At 38.9% G+C, this 21,535-nt stretch overlaps 1 protein-coding gene across 9 annotated transcripts in view; it reads left to right on the plus strand.

Annotated features, from left to right (window-relative positions):
- Window positions 1–21,535, plus strand: part of NCOA2 (nuclear receptor coactivator 2) — a 255,379-nt gene that overhangs the window by 56,402 nt on the left and 177,442 nt on the right. For 4 of the 9 annotated variants that reach the window (XM_077810156.1, XM_077810157.1, XM_077810158.1 and 1 more), the window contains one exon: window positions 4,741–4,834. The exons of the other annotated variants lie outside the window; for them this stretch is intronic. The gene's annotated coding sequence lies outside the window, so the exon portion shown is untranslated. The remainder of the gene's footprint in view (window positions 1–4,740; window positions 4,835–21,535) is intronic. 9 annotated transcript variants of the gene reach the window in all.

A 21,535-nucleotide genomic window follows, 5' to 3' on the forward strand; every position in this document is an offset into this window, starting at 1 on the left:
GTTGCAGTTCCGGGGGTGATCAGGAGGAAGCCTTGCTCTCTCTCTACCTGCCCCAGCCCCAGCGTTGTGGGGAGCTCCTCCTCCTGTATAAGCCCCAGATGGGGGATTGACCGCTGGTGCCATAGAATCCTAGAATATCAGGGTTGGAAGGGACCTCAGGAGGTCATTTAGTCCAATCCCCTGCTCAAAGCAGGACCAATCCCCAACTAAATCACCCCAGCCAGGGCTTTGTCAAGCCTGACCTTAAAAATATCTAAGGAAGGAGATTCTACCACCTCCCTAGGTAACGCATTCCAGTGTTTCACCACCCTCCTAGTGAAAAAGTTTTTCCTAATATCCAACCTAAACCTCCCCCACTGCAACTTGAGACCATTACTCCTTGTTCTGTCATCAGCTACCACTGAGAACAGTCTAGATCCATCCTCTTTGGAACCCCCTTTCAGGTAGTTGAAAGCAGGAATCAAATCCCCCCTCATTCTTCTCTTCCGCAGACTAAACAATCCCAGTTCCCTCAGCCTCTCCTCATAAGTCATGTGTTCCAGACCCCTAATCATTTTTGTTTCCCTCTGCTGGACTCTTTCCACTTTTTCCACATCCTTCTTGTAGTGTGGGGTCCAAAACTGAACACACTACTCCAGATGAGGCCTCACCAATGTCGAATAGAGGGGAACGATCACGTCCCTCCATCTGCTGGCAGTGCCCCTACGTATACATCCCAAAATGCCATTGGCCTTCTTGGCAACAAGGGCACACTGTTGACTCATATCCAGCTTCTTGTCCACTGTAACCCCGAGGTCCTTTTCTGCAGAACTGCTGCCTAGCCATTCGGTCCCTAGTCTGTAGCGGTGCATGGGATTCTTCCATCCTAAGTGCAGGACTCTGCACTTGTCCTTGTTGAACCTCATCAGATTTCTTTTGGCCCAATCCTCTAATTTGTCTAGGTCCCTCTGTATCCTATCCCTACCCTCCAGCGTATCTACCGCTCCTCCCAGTTTAGTGTCATCTGCAAACTTGCTGAGGGTGCAGTCCACGCCATCCTCCAGATCATTTATGAATATATTGAACAAAACCGTCCCGAGGACCGACCCTTGGGGCACTCCACTTGATACTGGCTGCCGACTAGACATGGAGCCATTGGTTGCTACACGATGAGCCCGACAATCTAGCCAACTTTCTATCCACCTTATAGTCCATTCATCCAACCCATACTACTTTAACTTGCTGGCAAGAATACTGTGGGAGACCATGTCAAAAGCTTTGCTAAAGTCAAGGAACAACACGTCTACCACTTTCCCCTCATCCACAGAGCCAGTTATCTCATCATGGAAGGCAATTAGATTAGTCAGGCATGACTTGCCTTTGGTGAATCCATGCTGACTGTTCCTGATCACTTTCCTCTGCTCTAAGTGCTTCAGAATTGATTCCTTGAGGACCTGCTCCATGATTTTTCCAGGGACTGAGGTGAGACTGACTGGCCTGTAGTTCCCAGGATCCTCCTCCTTCCCTTTTTTAAAGATGGGCACTACATTAGCCTTTTTCCAGTCGTCTGGGACTTCCCATGTGCTGAGTCTGGGAGGAGTAGTGGTTTTGGGGAGCCCAGCCTGTGTCTGTCTCTACCACCCTGCCACATGCACACCTGGGAGTCCTGAAAGTGGGGGCAGAGAGAGGATCTGTGGAATAGAGTCCTTTCTCCCAGCCCCTGCTACAGCTCAGTTACTCTGGCAGCTCCCTGATGTTTCTCTGGAGCAGCTTGTGGGGGTGCAAGCCATGCCTCCGAATGTTCAGTGGTGGTTTTGGCATGTTGCCAGTATTTTCCTGAGGAATGCAAGTGAGAGAAGGGAAATGGCCATTTTTAATAGTTTATATCTCAGCCAAAATCTGAATGGAATTTCATGGGACTAAGAAAAAGCACTTCTGTAGCCCACGGGGGATTCCCTGTGCGGAATACCAAAGGCATACCAAATGCCAAAGGTCTACTGCAAATAATGGAGGCATGAAAGCTTCTCAAAGATGAAGTTGCAAGAATACTTTATAATGGAAAGTGTTAGGCAACCTAAATACAAGGGTTGCTACCAGCTTCTGCTATGATATACTTGAACTGCTAATATGAAAAATTCCATTGAACTCAATAGGACTTTTTGTTCTGTTCAATGTTGTTGCTAAAGTCGCATGGTATCCTTTCAGTTGTAGGAAGGCTACTGTGAACTGGTAACTTTTCTATTGCCCAGTATTTACATCTTAATGGTGTCATTGACATTGGGCTAACCTCACAACTGTCATAACTGCTCTGAAGTTATTAAGAATTGCACTCACTTAAACCAGAGCTGGGAATTTTGCTCCATTGTATTCAGGGATTAGACTTCAGGAGATTACATACCACAGGGCCTGTAATTCCTAGGCACACTATATTTGCATCTAATCTGTGTCTAATTGGGTTGTACCTGTATTATGTACCCAGTAGTAACTGGTCTGGTGCAAAAAAACATTATGGAATATAATGGAAGATGATACTGTTTTTCAAATACATAAAACACTGCTACCTGTCTACATTTTATTCCTGCAATTTTTGTTGTTGTTGATTAACAGTGAGCTCATTACTGGAAGGTGCCTTTAACTTCCCTTGTAGGTGAATATTTAGTCTATAAACTGTTCAGGGCAAGAATTGTCGCTTTGTCTTTGTACAGCACAGCACCCAGCACAGTGGGGTCCTAATTCTGAGTGGAGCCTTTGAGAGCCACGTAATCTAAATATTTACTGCCGATAATGAAAGATCACTCTGCACCTTGCAGGATCATGCCCATTATAACAAAAATAGACCTCTTGGCTAAAACTGAAGAATGCAAATAAAATCTGGTTGATAATTCTACTATGAAAATTATTTTTGTTTTCAGTGTGTCTTGACTAAATCACAGTATGTATCTGGGACTCTTAGCTTCAGCTAGCAGAATGCCTTTATTGACTAATTGTACCTCAGTTGTTGGAGCCTCTTTTTATAGACTTTAGAATGAGTGACTTAATGCAATGCAGTCTGCTTGGGAGACGAGTGCAGATGAAGATTGCAGACCTCTGTGTCATTTCCCCCAACATGTTAAATTGTTCTGTGTTTCTCAGAATAATAGCGCAGATAGTATGTCCTTGAAATAGGTTTTTTTTATGTTTTGTTTTTTCTTTCAGTTTGTGTGCAGACAGGTTAGATACTGCATAGGAAAAAATGTCTTTAGTCTGAAGTACTTAGGTGAAAGATTTTCTGAAAGCAATGAATGGCTGAAGGTGATTGTTACTTATTATGGGATCATTTGTTTGGGTTCCAGTATCCCCTTCCACTGTGCAGTGAGGAGCAAAAATGCAGAAATGAGGTGGATGGAGCTACGTGGAGGGAGAACGTAGCTGTGCTGGAGCCTGTAGCATCTTCTACTGTGCAGCTACGTCTGCTCCCTTTGCTAGACTATTACCAGATCCCAATGTCAAAAAGAGAGCCACTTTATGCTGAGTATATTTCCTCCATCCAGTAGGGGCGACATAATGTACAATGGGGAGGATAAATTATTCTTGATTGGATCAGCATCATCTATCTTATGTGCTCTATGATCTCCAGAGGGTTGCAGCATTTCAGCCAGCCCAGTTACCTTATCAGAGGTGAGCTTTGCTTGGAAGGAGTGTGGAGAGGAGCTTTGCTCCAAGATGCTGCTGACTGTGGATCTGTGATCGGGGTTTGAGTCAGGGTTTTTCCTGAATCCTCCAATTTACAGCTTGCAGCCACTGCAAGAATGATGCAGCTCCTCAACAGCTATGTGATTTTTTTTCATTCTTGTTTCCCTTCTGTGCGTTTTTACATGGGAGAGGAGAACATGAGCTTCACTCACATATATTAATGCAGTGCCCTTCATGCAAATTGTTCTGGCTGTGTGCCCTGTGAAAAAGGGAACGTAGGAACAAGTGTAAAGTAAAAAAAAAAATTCAGGGTTTGGTTTAAGCAGTATTACTAATTTAGCAGATCTATCTTGAAATGACAAAGGATTTTGCAAATGAGATGCATAACCAAAGAATTTGCATACAGAGATCTGGCTCATATCTGTAGTGTTGATGGACGATTGACTGTGGCGATGAGGAATGTAAGGAGCTAAAGCCATGATATTACCAAGAGTTATAAGGCTCTGAAGTGTCTAGGTATGGAAAAGAATTTTAGTGCATTATTTGTTTCTTGGAAATCAACAGTTATGCAGAGCGCATAGGGAAAAAAAAAGATAACCTAGAAAAGTCATAACCTTAACCCAAAAACATCGGTTGATATTGCCGTAGCAGCACAATAGTAGCAAAATAATTTTCAAGTCTGTATGCTTAATAAAGAACCAGTGCTAGAGGAACATGGCAAGGAAAGCTTGCTCTTAGATACTATCCTAGCTGCAAAATCCTGTAAAACTGTGCATTACGTGATATGTGAACCAAATGAAAGCAGAAGTAAGCAGAGAATTACAATAATCTGGCTAAACTGAACAGGGTTCATTTTATTTTGAGTGAAGTTCAGTGCAAGTTGCATATATGTAAGGCTTTGTGCTCTTAATAGATCTGCTGTCTCATCTGAAACTTATGGATAATAGCTTAGAAGCTGACTAACTTGCCATACCAGTCTTACAGTGTTTTTTGTTTTGCTCAAAGTAGATGAAAGGTTAATTTAAGTATGGTTACAGTAGTACTGCATTCCTGATGATGTTGGTAGCTTAATGACAATCTTTGTTGTAGAAATCAGGAAATGTGGGTTGAGCCTCTGGGATCTGTATGGCTGATGCGTGAAAATGTTACGTCCTGAATGACAAGATACTGCTGGAACAGCTTGGTATGTAACACAGCTGATTATATGTCTATGCTTTTGATTTTCTTTCTTTCTTTTGTTAAAACAAGATAGACATTTAAAGTTTTCTGCACCTAAAAGTGTCTTTCTGTAGTAACATTTCTCCACACTTTGGTTAGGGTGTTCCACGACGCACTCATGTACCAACACTGACGGATTGCAGATTTATTCCAAATGTATTCGACACACCGACTCTCGATGGTTAAACAGGCTGACATTTAACTGGAATGAATTTGATCATACTGATTAAAAACTGCTCTTGTGGTGTATACATTTATATATTAGTTTGAAATTCTCAGTTTGTATAAAAAGAAATGGTTCATAAATGTTAACATAGAATATTTGTCATAAAGCGAACTTAATGTATGCAAAGCCTCAAATATTGTTTATTGTGGAAGCAAGAGGAGGCTATGAAACTTTTTTTCTTGCTTCATTTTTCTAAATTTTTTCAGTGAAATACTGAGGTGTAGGTAGGGTGGAGTTGGCACTGGGAGCTGGAGGATTTATATATTGAGGTTTATTTAATTGAAATACTGAGAGCCCTTGCATTTATTAGAAATGTAACTTTGATTACATTTTAATTTTGTTCAGTGAAAGGCAAGATTATCTACTGAAGTTGTGCTGGTGTCTATTCTCTATTTATCAAATTATTTCGTAAATCTAAAGTACATTGACAGTCCTGCAGGGCACTTGCTGGTGTCATTGGATCTTCAGATTTTCATTCTCTCCTTTATTTTCAAATTCTTTATACTGGCCCTGCCTCTAACCAGTTTGCATTCTTTCTGTTCTGTTGGACTGTAGTTAAACGCTGGGTGTAAAACTGGCCTCTGCTCTGAGATCTTTGCAGTATTTAGGCACAGTGGAGATGAGATAGGAACAGAAAGTTAACTTTAACTTGGAATTCCCATTTTTTTTTTCAGCTTCTCTATATGAATTAAGTTATTTTAACTTGGTTATTTTCTGCATTTCAAATCATGCTTACTCACTTCTGCTGAAATGTAAAATATGTTAAGCATTCTGGACCACCTGAGAAACATGTTTCACTGAATTTTCATTTGTAAAGCATTACAGATCAGTCCCTTACCCACCTCCACAAAGGATCATTTAGTATTCAATTCTTTTATGCTAGGGAGAAAATAAAGGTTTTTAATAAGATTACTAGGACTATTTGCTTGGTAGGAGCTGTACCTTAACCCAATTCTCCAAAATCTACTTCTTTGTGCATGTTGTGCTATAGAAGCTGATTTGTATGTGTATGTGCTAAATTGTGTCCTGTGGTAAGAGGAGTCTATATAGAGATGTCAAAAATGCTAGATGGTGTCTAAGGCTTTTGCGTGTCTGAATATCCCTGCCATTGAAGTGTACATGGAATCTACTCATTGGGTCACTTGGTATACCTTTGTTCTTGCCCCCACAGGAAAACTCCCCTGCTTAGGTGGATAAACTGCTCATTAGTGAAGCCTTATATTTTTGGTTTTCATGAAGGTTTACGTTCAGGACGTTTAAAGTGAGAGAGAATCTGCTGAGAGAGTAGTAGCTCATTGTACTGTTTATCCTCCATGTCCTTCCTGCAGATAAAGTGACTGACACGGAATGGAAACATTCTCTTGCAAAGCATTGATAACAGACCAGAGCTGCGTTTTTGTTGTCCGCTTTTAGAATACATGACAAAAATTAGTTCGGTCTGAAGGTTTACAGAGCGTTATTGTTGTGTGACTTGAGGAAGATGGTCTTCTCCAAATGTATATGAAAGAATCCAGTAAGTAAGGAGTGAGTTGTTAATTCACAAAGAATGTGGAGCCTCTTAACTCTCAGAACTCTTTTCTCTGAGTAACTTGGGATGATTCTGTAGATGTGAGATGTCTTGGACTCTTAGCACTGTGATCTATGTTGCCATTACACAAAGGAACACTTCTTGATTTGGGTCCACAAAGCCTCATTTCAGTCCCTCTTGAAGACCCACTTCTTCCACAGCATATGTAAGAAACTAGCTTACTAAGTCCTCTACTCACCTACTTTATTTACCTTATAAATGAAGTACTCATTTATGTAGAGGGAGGATTTTAGAAGTTGGAAGGGAGAGCTAAGGGCACTGGAATTGAAGCTGGAAAGTGGCCGTCCACTCTGGGTAGTGAAATTATATTAGAACTTCTCTTGCAAATTGTGCTTAAATATAATTTTTTTTAGGAAGTTATCATCCTGTCTCTGGTTAGTGTCTGCTGTACCCAAGCAAATTTGAAGGAAGATGATTACATATAGTCCTACATAGGCCAATAATTTTCACTTGTTTCTCTCCTTTTTTTTTTTCTTCAGATATGTAGTCTGCTGACCTAATTCATCTAAAGTTTATAGAGTATTATGTTACAATGAAATTTTTAGAGGGTTTGGACTCATGTATATGTTATTGGTAGACAAAGCAAGTAACTTCAAAAATGTGTCTTTATTGACTGTTTTCAATGGGCTTTTACTGTGTTTAGTTCTAGGTTGAAATACCTGGAGATGTTCCTTTTCTTCGGTTGGTTTAACCAGCTATGGATGGGGAAAAATCAGAGTAATGTCAATTGTGATAATGAATGCTTCTCTGACATTGGGATCTCATGGTTTTTTTTTAATAGTTTTTTACCATGGTTTTTTGGTTTATAATATTCATTTTTAGCAAAATGAAAAACTTAATTAGGATTTTTATGTTAAAAATATTGGGATCAGTACTTTAGATTGGTTCTAACGTGGGAGAGAGATGGGGAGAAAGTGTATTTGGAGTCCAGATACCAACATGCGAGCACCTACATTGTAGTTTTACTTGGTAGAAGTGGCTCTCTCAGGCTTGGTACTCCTTATTGTTCCTTGTTAGTGTGATTAAAAATAGCAGGGGTCTGTGCTATGGTTAACTTTTTGCGGTCTGTAATGGTAGTTGTAGCACTTGCTTAACATCTTTAGAAAAGTGTAACTCTAAGGCCTATATTTTTTTTAATAGGATGGTTTTAGAAAAGCCTCAAGGTCCTAAAGCTTTTTGAGTTTCAGCGTCAGCAGGATTGAACAAATCCAGCAATGTGATAGCTTCAGATAAATCAGTATAATGCTGCTGACCATCTCCAGAAAACTCCAGAGACTGTACACTAGGTGGTGTAGAAAAGAATCTGGTAAAGTATTTTTCTGCCTTCAAGTTTAACCAGTTGCTTCTTCCAATCTGCTCTAAAATAGTCCATACACTGTATAGTCAAACGTATCCCATTTTGGGGTATAGCTTCAATGACAGAAACACTAACAAAAAGATAACTGACAACATTCAGTTCAGCTAACACCTTCTCCCTAGGTTTGGCTGTTCCTAGGCGGTCTGTGATTCCATCTACTCAGCTCACATCCTAGATCCTCTTACACCCACTATCCAGGTGGGGTAATGAACCAATGCTTTGGTTAGGGTTTGTCTTGAATAACAAAGGTGGCCGAGTTCAGATGCTGGATACCCTGATCTAATCTTGGACCTTTTTCCTGGAATAGATGCAGAGTAACGTTTTTACCTTGATTTTTTTCTGGTTGCATTTAGGTTTGAACTCAACCAGCTAAATTGAATTACAAGGTGTTTCCTTGCAGCCACACTAAGAAAGAAGTCCAAGTTTAGGTCAGGCTTAGCGAGCATGAGTTAACTAAGCCTGACGTAGGCTGAACCAATTTTCTTAGAGTATGTCTACACTTAAAATGCTACAGTGGCTCAGACACTACCTACGCTAATGGGAGAGAGTCTCCCGTCAGCATAGGTAATCCACCTCCCTGAGAGGCAGTAGTTAGGTCGATGGACGAATTCTTCTGACAACCTAGTGCTGTCTATACGGGGACTTAAGTCAGCTTAACTACGCCACTCAGGGGTGTCCATTTTTCACACCCCTGACAGCTATAGTTAAACCAACCTAATTTTCTAATGCAGACCAGGCCTTAGTAAAGACAAACCCTTAGTCTGCATAACCCACTTAACAAAATTCCAGCAGGATCAGCGCCTGTGAACATGTCGGATATTTGCCAGCCTGCTACACTAAAATCTGTTGACTAAATCTACTTAGTGTTAGCCCTTGTCTAGTTTAGGATCTAAAGGTGTGAAGTTTATATTGATTTACCTAGCTGAATCTAATTATCACCTTCTGAAAACTCTAGTTAATACGAAGCAATTGTATTTTAGAGCATGCTCAGGTGATTGAGTTAAAGCTTTGGAGTATATATACACTAGAAACGCTCCTTTGCCACTGTAGCACTGTGGTGTAGACACTTACTACAGCGACACTTTACTTCCATTGTTGTAGTAAATCCACCTCTCAGAGAGTCGGGAACTAGGTTGACAGAAGATTTCTTCCATCTACCTTGTGGTGTCTACACTGGGGGTTAGGTTGGTTTAAAAATACTGCACGGGGTGTGAAATTTTTCTCAGCCCTGAGTGATGTAGTTAAGCTGACCTAACTCTGCAGCGTAAACCAGCCCTTGGAGGAAGCATGGACTTTAATTTGACAAGTTTAGCATTGTTCTAAAGCAGGGGTTCTCAACCTTTTTCTTACTGAAGGCCCCCTCCAACATGCTATAAAAACTCCACGGCCCCCATGTTCCACAACACCTATTTTTCTGCATATAAAATCTAGGGCCAGCATTAAGGGGTAGCAAGCAGGGCAATTGCCAGGAGCCCCATGTCACCGGGGCACCACAAAGCTAAGTTGCTCAGGCTTTGGCTTCAGCCCTGGGTGGTGGGGCTTGGGACCCCGGGCTGCAGTCTTGTGCGGTGGGGCTTTGGCTTTCTATCCTAGGCCCTAGCGTGTCTAATGCCAACCATGCTTGGTGGACCCCAGGGCCCCAGACCCCTGGTTGAGAACCACTCTTCTAAAGTACAAATGCTTTTTCTTCACTAGCGTTTTAAGATGTCAATTAGATCAATCTCACATCACATCTCTAAAGCCAGGTTCACACTACAAACTTACATCAGTATAACTGTGTCGCTCACAGGTATAAAAAACCCACACCCCTGAGCAATGCAGTTATACTGACCTATCTCCCAGTGTGGACAGTGCTGTGTCAACAGGAGGAGCTTCTCCTATCCACATAGAATCCATCTCTTATGGAGGTAGATTAGCTACTCCAAAGGGAGAAGCTCTTCCTTCGGCATAGTAGTATCTTCACTAAGGTGCAGCTGTGCCACTGCAGGACTGTATGTGAAGCGCTAAATCTTAGGCTAGACAAAGTCTTACTGGTGTGTCACCAGAATTTTTGACTTTCTCTTTTAAAACATGATTTTTCAATTCCTGATCACCTTTTGAGAGTTGGGGTTAATATAGATCTGGTGAAAAGGTGTTACAGTTACTCTGTGCCTTAAGACTGTACTTTTCTAAAAAGATATTTGAATTAGCTTCTCTTGAAATTCTGAGGTCCCATTTTTTACAATTATAGTGGCATTTGGTAGATAGGTTTCCCTTAAGCAGTCTCTATCAGACTACGGTGCTCTTGGAAGAAAGTCTACAATTTGTTCTTATGTGTGTTTTTTACTTGAGGTTTTTTGAGACATCAAAGGTACTTAACACAGTGAGTCAAAGGGGAAGACCAAAGGTAAATTTGAAACTGCCAGGAGTTAAAATATAAGATCATGCTAGCAGATATTTTGGCAGGGTTGCTGTAGTTCTGTTCCTGATGTCAATTTAGAGATAAATCTTGAAATCAAAACCATTTTCCAGGACTCTTCAAATTTCTTTTTTTCATTGCTATACAGAAGTGTGTAATTTCTTTTTGATGCTGTCTGATTCTAAACATTGCCTGTTCATCTGAAATACTTTCATCTGAAGCACATAAATACAGTAGTGCTAAACTGACACTGGATGCTTTCAGTTAATATCCTGTTAAACATTTTGATAAATTATTTTTAAAAAAATCTTGTTTGTGATAGTATCTTAGGAACTTGAACATAAAATACCATTTGCCAATGATTTTGTCCTTTTCTATTTTACAAACGTTGGGTTATTTTTTCTCTTATGTATTTAATGAACTAAAGAAACCGGTATGGTTCCTTGTTTACATTCCTGCATTCTAACATTATTGGCACTATACACCTTGTCCTATGAGTAGTGTATATTAATGGCTTGGTGAAGTCCAAAGTTGTTGAAAGGCACATAACTGGTGTGACTGCACCAATTGGTATTATTGGTGTATCATTGCTTTATACATTTCTTAATAAAGAGGTAAAATTGAAAAAGAATGGAAGAAATTTTGGGCTCCAGAGATGCTCCTAACCTAATTATGTGCTTTGAAAAGGAAATTTTGGCTTGTGTACATCAAGAGTAGCCAGGCTATATATTAACTGGGGTGAGACAAATGCTTTCTCTGGCTTTAGAACATCTTGGCTACTGCTCCATAGCCACTATTTCAGGCTACAGTAACTTGCACTACAATCGATCATTCTCTGTGTGGTGTAGAATGGATGCTGAATTTACATATTCCCTATCACCAGCTGTGATAATGGTGAACAATTTCCTATGGAGTTGGGCACATTACCACTTGGATCTCTCCTTGGGGCATTGCAACTCCACCCTGCCCCTATTGCAGCCAGAGGCTAAAAGCCACAAATGAGCCATTAGTAAGAAAACAGTAGTAAATGCATTCATGGTCTTGAACAGGTGCTGGATTTCCAAATTCCTCATATTTTGAGGGATTGTCCTAAATTTCAGATCAATGTCCTTTGTCCACAACTGATGTTCTCAGGAGACCAAAATGTCCCTTATTTGTTACTCTGTGCATCTCCCCTTAAAATGGTAACAAAATAGATGGATTACATTTTATCTTTGCATACGATTAAAATACACTTTATAGAATGTCAGCAGCACAGTCATCTTGGTTGATTGATAAAATTGACCTAGTTCTGATCCCTTGCACCTATATTACAGACTGCACTACTAGCTGGGGCCAGGGGTGCCAAAATACAAGTTTGCCTGGGGTGCTATTTTCCCTCAGGCCGGCCCTGCAAATGAGAAGCCTGTATATAAAGCTGCTGGAGCTTGTTCTGCGGCAGGGAATTAAATTGGTCCCCATCACAATCTCTGCCCCTCTCTTCTCCTCATTTGAAGGAGTGTGTGTGGAGGGGGTGTGTTTCATCCCATCCCGATCCCACATCTTCCCCTTCTCTTTCCAGTAGAAGGGAGGTGGGGGACAGTGAATTGCGTTTTCCTCAGCACGGGATGCTGATTGTCTATGTTTTTAGGCTCCTGCCTTGAACTGAGCCAGGGAGCATCAAGAACACAGACTTCTTGGCAAATGCTTGTGGACTCTGTGGGTCACAGCCGCCAATATGCAAACCCCTGGTCTAGGGTACTAATATGTTGCAAATAAAATTATAAACACTACTTAGGCCTTGTCTGTAATAGAAGAGTGACCAATTTTTAATTAAGTGCAAACGCCTAATGTAGTTGCACCTAAACTGGTTTAACTCTTGTTTATATTAATTTAGTTTTAAGTTATTGATTTATCTTAAATACCACTCACTTATGAGAGAAGTCTACAATAATTTAAAAAAGTAATGCTAGTTAGAGATTTTATGTCAAGTTCATTTTGATTCTTGGTCTTAGCGATCACATCTTAAGTACTGGCAGCAGAGGAAGAAAGTTGAAGTGTAGCTTAATGGGGAAGAGCTGTATTAGAAATTCTGTATCTTTTGAGAAGCTTTACCTATGCTGCCAAAATTGGAAACAAACTGAGGGCATATGAACTGTAATGAATTCTTTAACAAGGATGAGAGTCTAAACTTCTTTCAAACTGGTAGATCACATCCTCTCGTAATGGACTGACTGCGTGTAGCAAGTGTAGAATGTTGCTCGCTAATGCCTGCAGCCCACAGATACAGTATTACAGAGGTTCTGCTGCTACTACTAAATTGCTCCCTAACTGCGCACTAAAGGACTGTGGTGTTGGTTTTGGTTTTAGTTTGGCTTGGGTTTGGGCTGTAGGACCCATCTTGGCTTTTTTGTGTGATTTTTATCCGTGACTGTCTCTCTTACCTTAAAGCACAAGGATTCTTTTTACTTTCCATACCAATGAGCGAAATCCCTAGGGGAGGGGAGAGTATTTTTGATCATGAAGAATCTGGGAACTGATAATGTAATCACTTTAGAAGAAGAAATTGAATACTGATTGGTGTAGTTCATGCATGATTTTCTTCTTCATCATCTGGTGGAGCAGTATTCAGAAAGTTCAGGGTCCAGCCAAAATCACATTATCAAGAGCAGATTATGTGATCTGGCATTTGTTCACAACCCATAATAATGGTGTGTGTTTTCATGTGCAAAAAGGCAGATTGGAAGCTTCAGCATATGAAACCCAGTGTCCAGTCCCGTCCCATCCGCCCCTGCGATAAGCATCTGGTTCTTCTTATCAGAGTTGAATGAGTTTATTTTTAGTTCTCTGACACCTTCTGATGAGGCTGTGTTTTTTATTAAGGTTGCCTGTGTAATCTCTTCAGGACATTTGTATTCAAACTCATGCAAGTAGTCCATACGTGAATAGGTTAGCAACCATTACTGGGGTTGCCTTTTAAATATAATTCTCTATCTATTTAATTTTTAATTGAAATGATTTACATCAAATGTATATTTTTCCTAAACTGAATGTGATATTTTTTCCATTTGCTGTACTTGGGTAGTATGTGTTGCCTTTTTTCTCCTTATTCCAATCAGTTTTTTTCATGTTGAAATTTACTTCTGGAATTTGATATTTATCATGTTTATTGTGGCAGTGTCCAGGGGCCAATTGAGAATGGGGCCGCACTGTACAAACATACAGTAAGAGACAATCCTTGCCCTGGAGAAAGAATGCACAGGCAACCTTAAATCTGGCATTTCCTAATTTTTGAGTGCTTGATTTTGCAACTTTATTAATGTTCTGTTAACATAGTCTTTGTGTGTAATATGCAAGCTGAACAATGTGATGGCAGCTAATATTGAGTGAATAATGCGATTGTAGCTAATGTTATATTGGATCTGCATTTTTTTGTGTGCTTTGCTTATTTAAATCCTTTCATTTTTTCAGTGGTGGTGTTAGTGGAGGAGTTCCTCCTCTGCACAGTTCTGGGTACATGCTAGTGGGGATGGGAGTGGCCATGGCTGAGTTCCATTTTGCCCCTCTCCCCATTCCAACTGTTTTCTGGAGCTGCTCTGACAGTTAGTCTCTGGCAGTGTCCTCTTTTTGGGAACCTGAAATATGGTAACCCTAGGTTTAACTCTTCAGGGGCACATAATACTGAAAGCCAACAGATGCACAGAAAATTTTTCACAAGATTCTAAAACATCATTGCTCTTTACTTAGCAAAGAAATACACAATCTATACAAAATAATAAACACACGTATACATATTCCCTGCTTCAGATCTCTCACCTTTCTGGAGAATTCTTTGGGCTTGGCCACAGTCATCTGGGATGTCTAGGATCCTTCTCTGGCAACTCATGGTTTCTCTTCAGAATCATGGAACCTTTTGGAGCTAGCCTTTTCCACCCTGGGCTAGTCCCAGAGTTAAACTGCCCCCCTACTATGAAAACACACCCATATCATCCTCTCTCCTGACCAAAAAGAAAAGGAGTACTTGTGGCACCTTAGAGACTAACCAATTTATTTGAGCATGAGCTTTCGTGAGCTACAGCTCACTTCATCTTGTGTCTTGTTCTGTGAGTCCTTCTCCCACCACCTGGTTTCTTTGTTCTGCTATTTGTGATTTTCCACTTTACCAGCCCCCTGCAAAAAAAAAACTTGGTAGTAATGGTTTCCCACTCAGGCAACTTCCTTAGCATATCCATTGTTTGGTTAGAGTAGTCATTAAAGTTAACAACCTCCATTATCCCTGGTCTTGCTGCAGTCCCTCTCAGCAATTGGTGGATTGTACGTCCATATAGAAGCATTCCATGATACAGAAGTTTCATAACAGTTTCATGACCTCAACCAAAATCCATAGCTTGTGCATAGACAGATTGCCCAAATTATCACAGAGAGTTACTCACTATCATTACCTATGCTAAATTCACTATTCATTTGTAGCTACATGGAAATACTGGATAAACAAACAAGTATAAAGACAAACTAATATATAATTTAGGCTCAAAATTTGCCTTGTGTTAATGTTACTAACATGGGAGATTGTTCTCTGGATCTGGGTGAGCTAATTCAGTTTTCCGTGTGTGTGTGTGTATGTCTAAAAAATATAGATACAGTGGGCACACTTAAACTTCCATGTTTTGAAAAATTCTACTGAACTTCTATATACTTAAAATGGGAAATACCATGAAAACTAGTAATATCTCTCAAATTGGAACAGACTTTTTAAGCATGAACACTTTATCATTTACGCTAACTCCACTTTATGTATCGTGTGATATGGTATATGAAGGTTTTATTATCCTGAGTTGGAAATAGCCATATTACTCATGCATTGTGAAAGCCACAAGTGAATTATAAAGTCATCTTAAATGAATGCTAATACAATGTATTCTGTATATGCCTCTTATGTAAGAGAAGAAAACCAACTATTTGATAAATATTTTAAAATGTCTTGGGATTGTTTTTTTTTTTTTCTTCTTTGCCTCTGCCTATAACGCCAGGCTTTCTAGTAACAGGAGTTCTGCTGTTTAAACCGTTAAACAATTTTTAAAAAAAAATTAAACCTCCAAAAATTACCTAGTATAACTCTTCTGTACATGCCATGACTTTAAATCCAATATCTCAGAACGTTCCACAGCTTAGAGGAATTACTGATGATTCCCAGCATTTGAAAAGGATACAACTCTTTCCAATGGTATAAGGTATTAGGGTATGAGTTACTAGACGGTTAACCTGTCCATAGTCCAAAACAAAATACTGCCTGTCCTGGGCCTCAGACAGGCATAATTTTGGAAGGACATTTGAGAGAAAAGAAAGAAACCGTTTTCTGGTGTGTGTGTGTGTGCATATGTGTGTGTACACAGTTCTTAAAAATGACAGAAGCTGCTCAGAGGTTGCAGTAGTAGAGTGTCCTGGGGAAGATGGATAAATGGGCACAGCGGATGTGACCAAATAAAAGGTAATACATAAAGTATGATAAATTCAATTTATCACATTGATATAGCCATTACATGCGGGGATCTTATAACTACATATAATGACAATATTTAAATTCTACCACTCTATTGTCAGGCTGCTATATTTTTAAAAAGAACCACAATTTTTGTTTAACAAATAAAATTTTGTCAGAAGAATATCAGTAAACAGTTAACTAACAAGCACTATTTCCAGAACTGTGCAAATTTCTGCAGATACCGTTGTTGGGAGTCAAATATAATCATGCAGACAATGGATTGTGCTTCAATTGATATATGTAGCCCTGCCCTTTTCCCTTCTACCCCACGTAAAAATATTCTTTTCAGGAATTACATTTTGTAACCTTTTACGAAGTGCTACAAAATATAAATAAAAGTATATTAAAAGATATTACTCAAATCTATCCGAGTCCGTATATATAAACTATGTAAGCCCCCTTTCAGTAAATTAATGCTAATATCCTATTCCAAAAGTGCATCTGTAAGCATTAAATACTTGCTCTTTTCCTTGATTTTTGCTTCCTTATGATATTGTCATCAGGCCTTATCTTAACAGCTATTAGTCTAAAGATGATTTACACAGAACTGGATTTGTTTTTCTAACTTTTAGAGTAGAAATACATAAAGGACTGAGCAGTGTTTTGTTGACATTAATGTGAACATTACTTAAATGAAAAAATACCACTTAGAAAGCATGGGCTCAAATCTCCAGTTCCCACTTGTTGATCTTGCTGCTAATTTGCACTGTCTACAGCAACATGTTTTCTGGTTGTGAATTCATTACTATTCTCCTTGCTCTTTGATCTTTTCCCATTTAGATCAGAGTGGCTTGGGCACCTGTTTGTATAATGAGTCAAAACAAAACAGCTACTTTGCAAAATGACATGGTATTTCTATCAGTATGTAAGTCTTTTAAAAGACCAGTTTTAGAAACGCTACACTGCTGCATCTCAATTAGAATATGCCCTTTTTGATCCACAACAAGCGCTGCAAACTTTAAAATAAAATGAGGGTGAACATCAATAGTTAGTTTTAAATATTTTGAGGTTGCTTATTTTTTTTTCTTTTCCTATCCTAAGGAAGCTCACATGGTTGGGTGTTTAAACAATAGCCCTCTGACAAGAACTATTACAGTCTTGTATGGTGTCACGGAAAAAAAAAATACAAGTGAGATCTGCCTAATGATGTAAAATGGAAAGAATCAGCCCCCTCTTCAAGTCCCCACCCACACTCATATCACTTCGCAATCCAGTGCCTTCTGATGAGAAAACCAGTGACTCTTCATGGCTGCCTAGTTTTCTTGTGGTGTTATAACAAGAAAGAGCTGCTTCGCCTGATTCATTTGGCACCCTTCTATTTAATATTTGAACTTTTGAACGTGAATAACAGTCTGTTCACTCATTTTTATTCCTTGCCTGGGGAACCGATCTGCAAGAGCTGCCCCTTCTCTCCCTCAGTCTTTGGGTAGTTCGGGAAGAAGAGAGGATCCCCTGCATCTAGAACCCTGTCTCCCATCAGGATCCTGCTTAATGAATATGGTTGATATTTGTTTCAGAGTAGCAGCTGTGTTAGTCTGTGTTCGCAAAAAGAAAAGGAGTACTTGTGGCACATTAGAGACTAACATTTATTTGAGCATACACTTTCATACTCCTTTTCTTGTTGATATTCATGCCATTCAGGACATTTTATTTTGTGCATCCCTATTCCATAACCTTGATGTTGATGTTGCTGGTCTACTTTAGGGCAGAGGCTTTCATGAAAATGGTTACTGTGTGCTGTAGGGAGTGGGTTGAGTGAAAGCTATTATACAGAATCCTGTTGGACAGAATTCACTGGTGCTTGAGTAGGATTCATTCTTTTTTTTTAGTTACTGTGATAGTCTTGTATTTGCATACAGATTTCCTTTGTTTTTTCCATGAACTAGCTCTGACTAATCCTTTGGCCTGCATTTCATTACAAATGTGACTGCAGAATGGTGGTCTTGGTGGCAGATAAGAGAACTTTTTCTTTTCTTCTTTGCATGTACAAAAAATGTTAGGACAATAATTTTTGCTTGATAATAGAGAATGTGTCTCATTTTGATTTAGGATGGTGATATGCTAGGAGTACAATTAATTGGCATTCTTATGAATTCATGTCAACGTGGTATAACTGTTCTCACTCCCACTTATCCTCTCACTCCGCCCCTCCCCCCACATTACTCTTCCTATTTTTAGAGGCTACACAAAGCTGTTTTGCTTCAAATGAGAGACAAAGATTAGAACAGTTTTAACATTCTACAGCAGTTTTCTAAAGAGCAGCAGATAAGCCAACTATGTACATTCTCCTCCTAAAATGGAGTTAAATAGCTTCTAATTTTTATTCAGTGGCTTTTTAAAACTCTAGCTAGTTACCTTGCAAATACCAACAAATTATGATCTAAATTTGCACTCTGGCAAAACTATTTGAGAGGATTACAGTTTCTCTTCCCCCTACACAAAAGTTGGCCTCATGTAATGTTTCCTCTGTTCTTGTGCAAATAAAACTGGATCAGAGAGTCTCTCTGTTCTGTGATTTATGGTGTACTTAGGAGAGGAGTATTAAAACGGATTATTTATGTGGTGGTGGTAAAAATCACACCTACACTCAGGAGCCCAACTGAACCCTGCAGATTTTATTAACTCTTTTTTTTTTTTAATTTCTTTTAGGCTTAGCTATAGACAAATAGTGGAGTGGTTGGTGATGGTTTTGATTTTTACATTAATGTAAAATACACGTGTGTGGAAGCAAACATTGTTTGTGAATATCATATTTTCATCTTAAGCAAATTATGGTAAACATTTGGCAGCAATTGTTTGCTTTTTTTATAGTAAAAATTATGAGTTATAGTCCTTCTTAATGCAGGAATTTTCTGATTTAGTTTACAAACTGTTTGGTTTTACATATTTGTAGAAAAAACTCCCATTATATTGTTCATCGTTAATTACAGTATGAATTCTTATCCAGAGCATGCTGTCATTTTCTGTAATTTAAAGAAAGGAAGGATAGAACAAGCTTTCTCCCACAAGTAAAATTGTTTTTTAAAGGCTGATGGATTTTAAGTGTGGAAGATATTGAAATCAAAGCAACCGTAGACTTGAGAGATGGGAGAGACCTATTAGGTCATCAGGTCCATCATGCTGCCAGAACATGTTACTTTTTTGTACAATATATTTGTTCCCATTGCTTTGCTCAGGGAATTTTTTAAAATTAAACAGGACATCAGGGTATTCCACCTGATTAGTATAAAAGTGTCAGTCTTGCAGTGTTCTCTGTTATTTCTTCCTACTCTCCTTCTAAATCTGGAACTGTTACACTGCATTGATCTTTAGTCTGGTATGGACTCTAGGGAAGGTCGTCTTTAAAAGACATAATGAAATGTAATGTCTTATAAGAAAAATGGGACCATTCGAGAAAAATCTTCTTTTGTAAATAGTGCCTTTACCATTTGGAGTGCAGGAAACCAAAAACTAGTAGAGTGATGTCTGAATTTCCTTATGAATATTAGTAAAAAGCATTTGGTCTGGATTCATTTTAAAGATAATGAGAAGAATTTGTTTTTTATTTTAAGAAATAATTAGTATGGTTCATCCCAATCAATTTTAAAGTTTGAGAGTATATAAATAGAGAATGTAAAAAATAGCAAATCTCTATTTTATAGAAAAATACAAGTGACCAGATTATTCTGTTAGCTATATTTTCTATGATTTCCTGTAAAGATCAATTTGATATTTTTCCTTAGAGCAATATATTATGTATTTAATTCAATTAAAATAAATGTTTTAAAATGAGTGAATTTGTTAAAGATGATAGATTGTTAGACCAGGAGAAAAGATTTTTTGAAGGGACAGAGTGTAAAATTTTGTAATATTTTCTTTAAAAAATTTCAAAATAATGGCATTTTGACTTTATGCCCCTACTGAAGTAACATGCTTCAGAATTTTAACAGAGTACCAGATAACATTTGTTGGAATTATTTTTTAAATGGAAAATGAATATCAAATCATTCCAGAGACTGATCTCGGTCATTTTCTCATCCTTCGTGAAATTTGAATCTAACCAAGCCATATAATTATTTTGCCAGTAAATTGATCCCTCCTGTGTCATAACTAACAGAGTTTTGGCTGAGCAGCAGGGCAATGCATCTTAGTTATTTAGTTCAGCGAACTTCATCCAACTATACAACCCAGCTCTCCCCAACAGCACAGCCAGTCAACCAGCTCAGACTGCTCTTCCTGAGAGCTGCCTGAAAGGTTTCTCTTCTTCCAACCCCCCCACTGACACTGCTACCGTTCCATGGAATACTCCACCGTTTCCCTCCCCTTGACAGTCCTGCACACTCTGGATTATGACTGGGGCAGTGAAACTTGTCCTTCATAGAAATCATTGCTACACACAATGTGGCTAGCAGCACTCAGTTCGATTAAAATGTATATCCATTATGCTTATCCATCATTTATACTTGATCTCAATTTAGCATCTTCATATGTTAATAATCTGAAGAAATATGAATAGGATCTTGGATTTCTAATGTGATTTGGTGGTCATTGGTGGAGTGTGTGTGTGTTTGTGTGTTGAACAGTCAATTCAGTTTGTAACTCTTTTATAGAAGATTATCATTGCGGTAACACTGGTTGGAAGACACCACAGGTTTATTTTTTGTTAAGTTGATACTGGTAACAGGTTGTAAAAAACTGCAGCATGATCTATCTACACAAGGCTGAATGGATCTGATTTTTTACAAAGCAGGTTTGACACCCGGCCAGTTTTGGTCTCTGTAGACCTAATAAGTGAAAGAGATTTTTCCGCTGCCTGTCACAGGAAACAAAAACGCAGCTTACTGAATTTGCTTTTCCCTGCCAGTTTAGAATTTTTTTTGTCATTTTCTCACCCTGTAAAATGAAAGCAGTGGTAATTAGTAGAACACATTAAGACAATTTCATGTGCCTTTTTTCATTCTTGCATATTATTTGAAAGCTTTAAAAACATCTGCATTTCTCTTTGAGTATGATTGTGATGAGATAACTTTAGAAACCTGGACTGTAATTTGGCATACAGATACTATATTATATTACATATGTGCTTTAGAGAGCAGTTTAGAAAACTTTGAACTTACAGGAATTTTTGCACCAAAAGAAGTGCCTCTCAAAATTAATACACATTGATTTGCAAGCTCTTCTAGACCTTTCCTTTTGTTCATGTTAGTATTTTGGACAAACAGAAATTATTGTTTTCTATTTTTTTCCTCATTTAAAGTAAACTTATTGGTTGAGCTTCCAAGGGTTTACACACAACTGGATGACATTTGTTTATCTCTAATGCTGAAGGGAAAAATAATTTGTTAGTCTCTAAGGTGCCACAAGTACTCCTCGGTTTTTTTTGCTGATATAGACTAACAGGGCTACCTCTCTGAAACCAGAGAGCCCTGTGTATCTGATTAGCAGACCCTGCAGTTTAAACCAGCTCTCTGATTGTCTATAGATCAAACGACTGGTTAACAGCAACCATTAACACCTTCCACCATAACACCCCTCATCTCCACTCCTATCCTAGAGTTTAGAGAGTTGACACCTCGGTTTATTCCCAGACAAAAAGA

This window comes from Eretmochelys imbricata, chromosome 2 (assembly GCF_965152235.1).
Source record: "Eretmochelys imbricata isolate rEreImb1 chromosome 2, rEreImb1.hap1, whole genome shotgun sequence".
NCBI lineage: Eukaryota > Metazoa > Chordata > Testudines > Cheloniidae > Eretmochelys > Eretmochelys imbricata.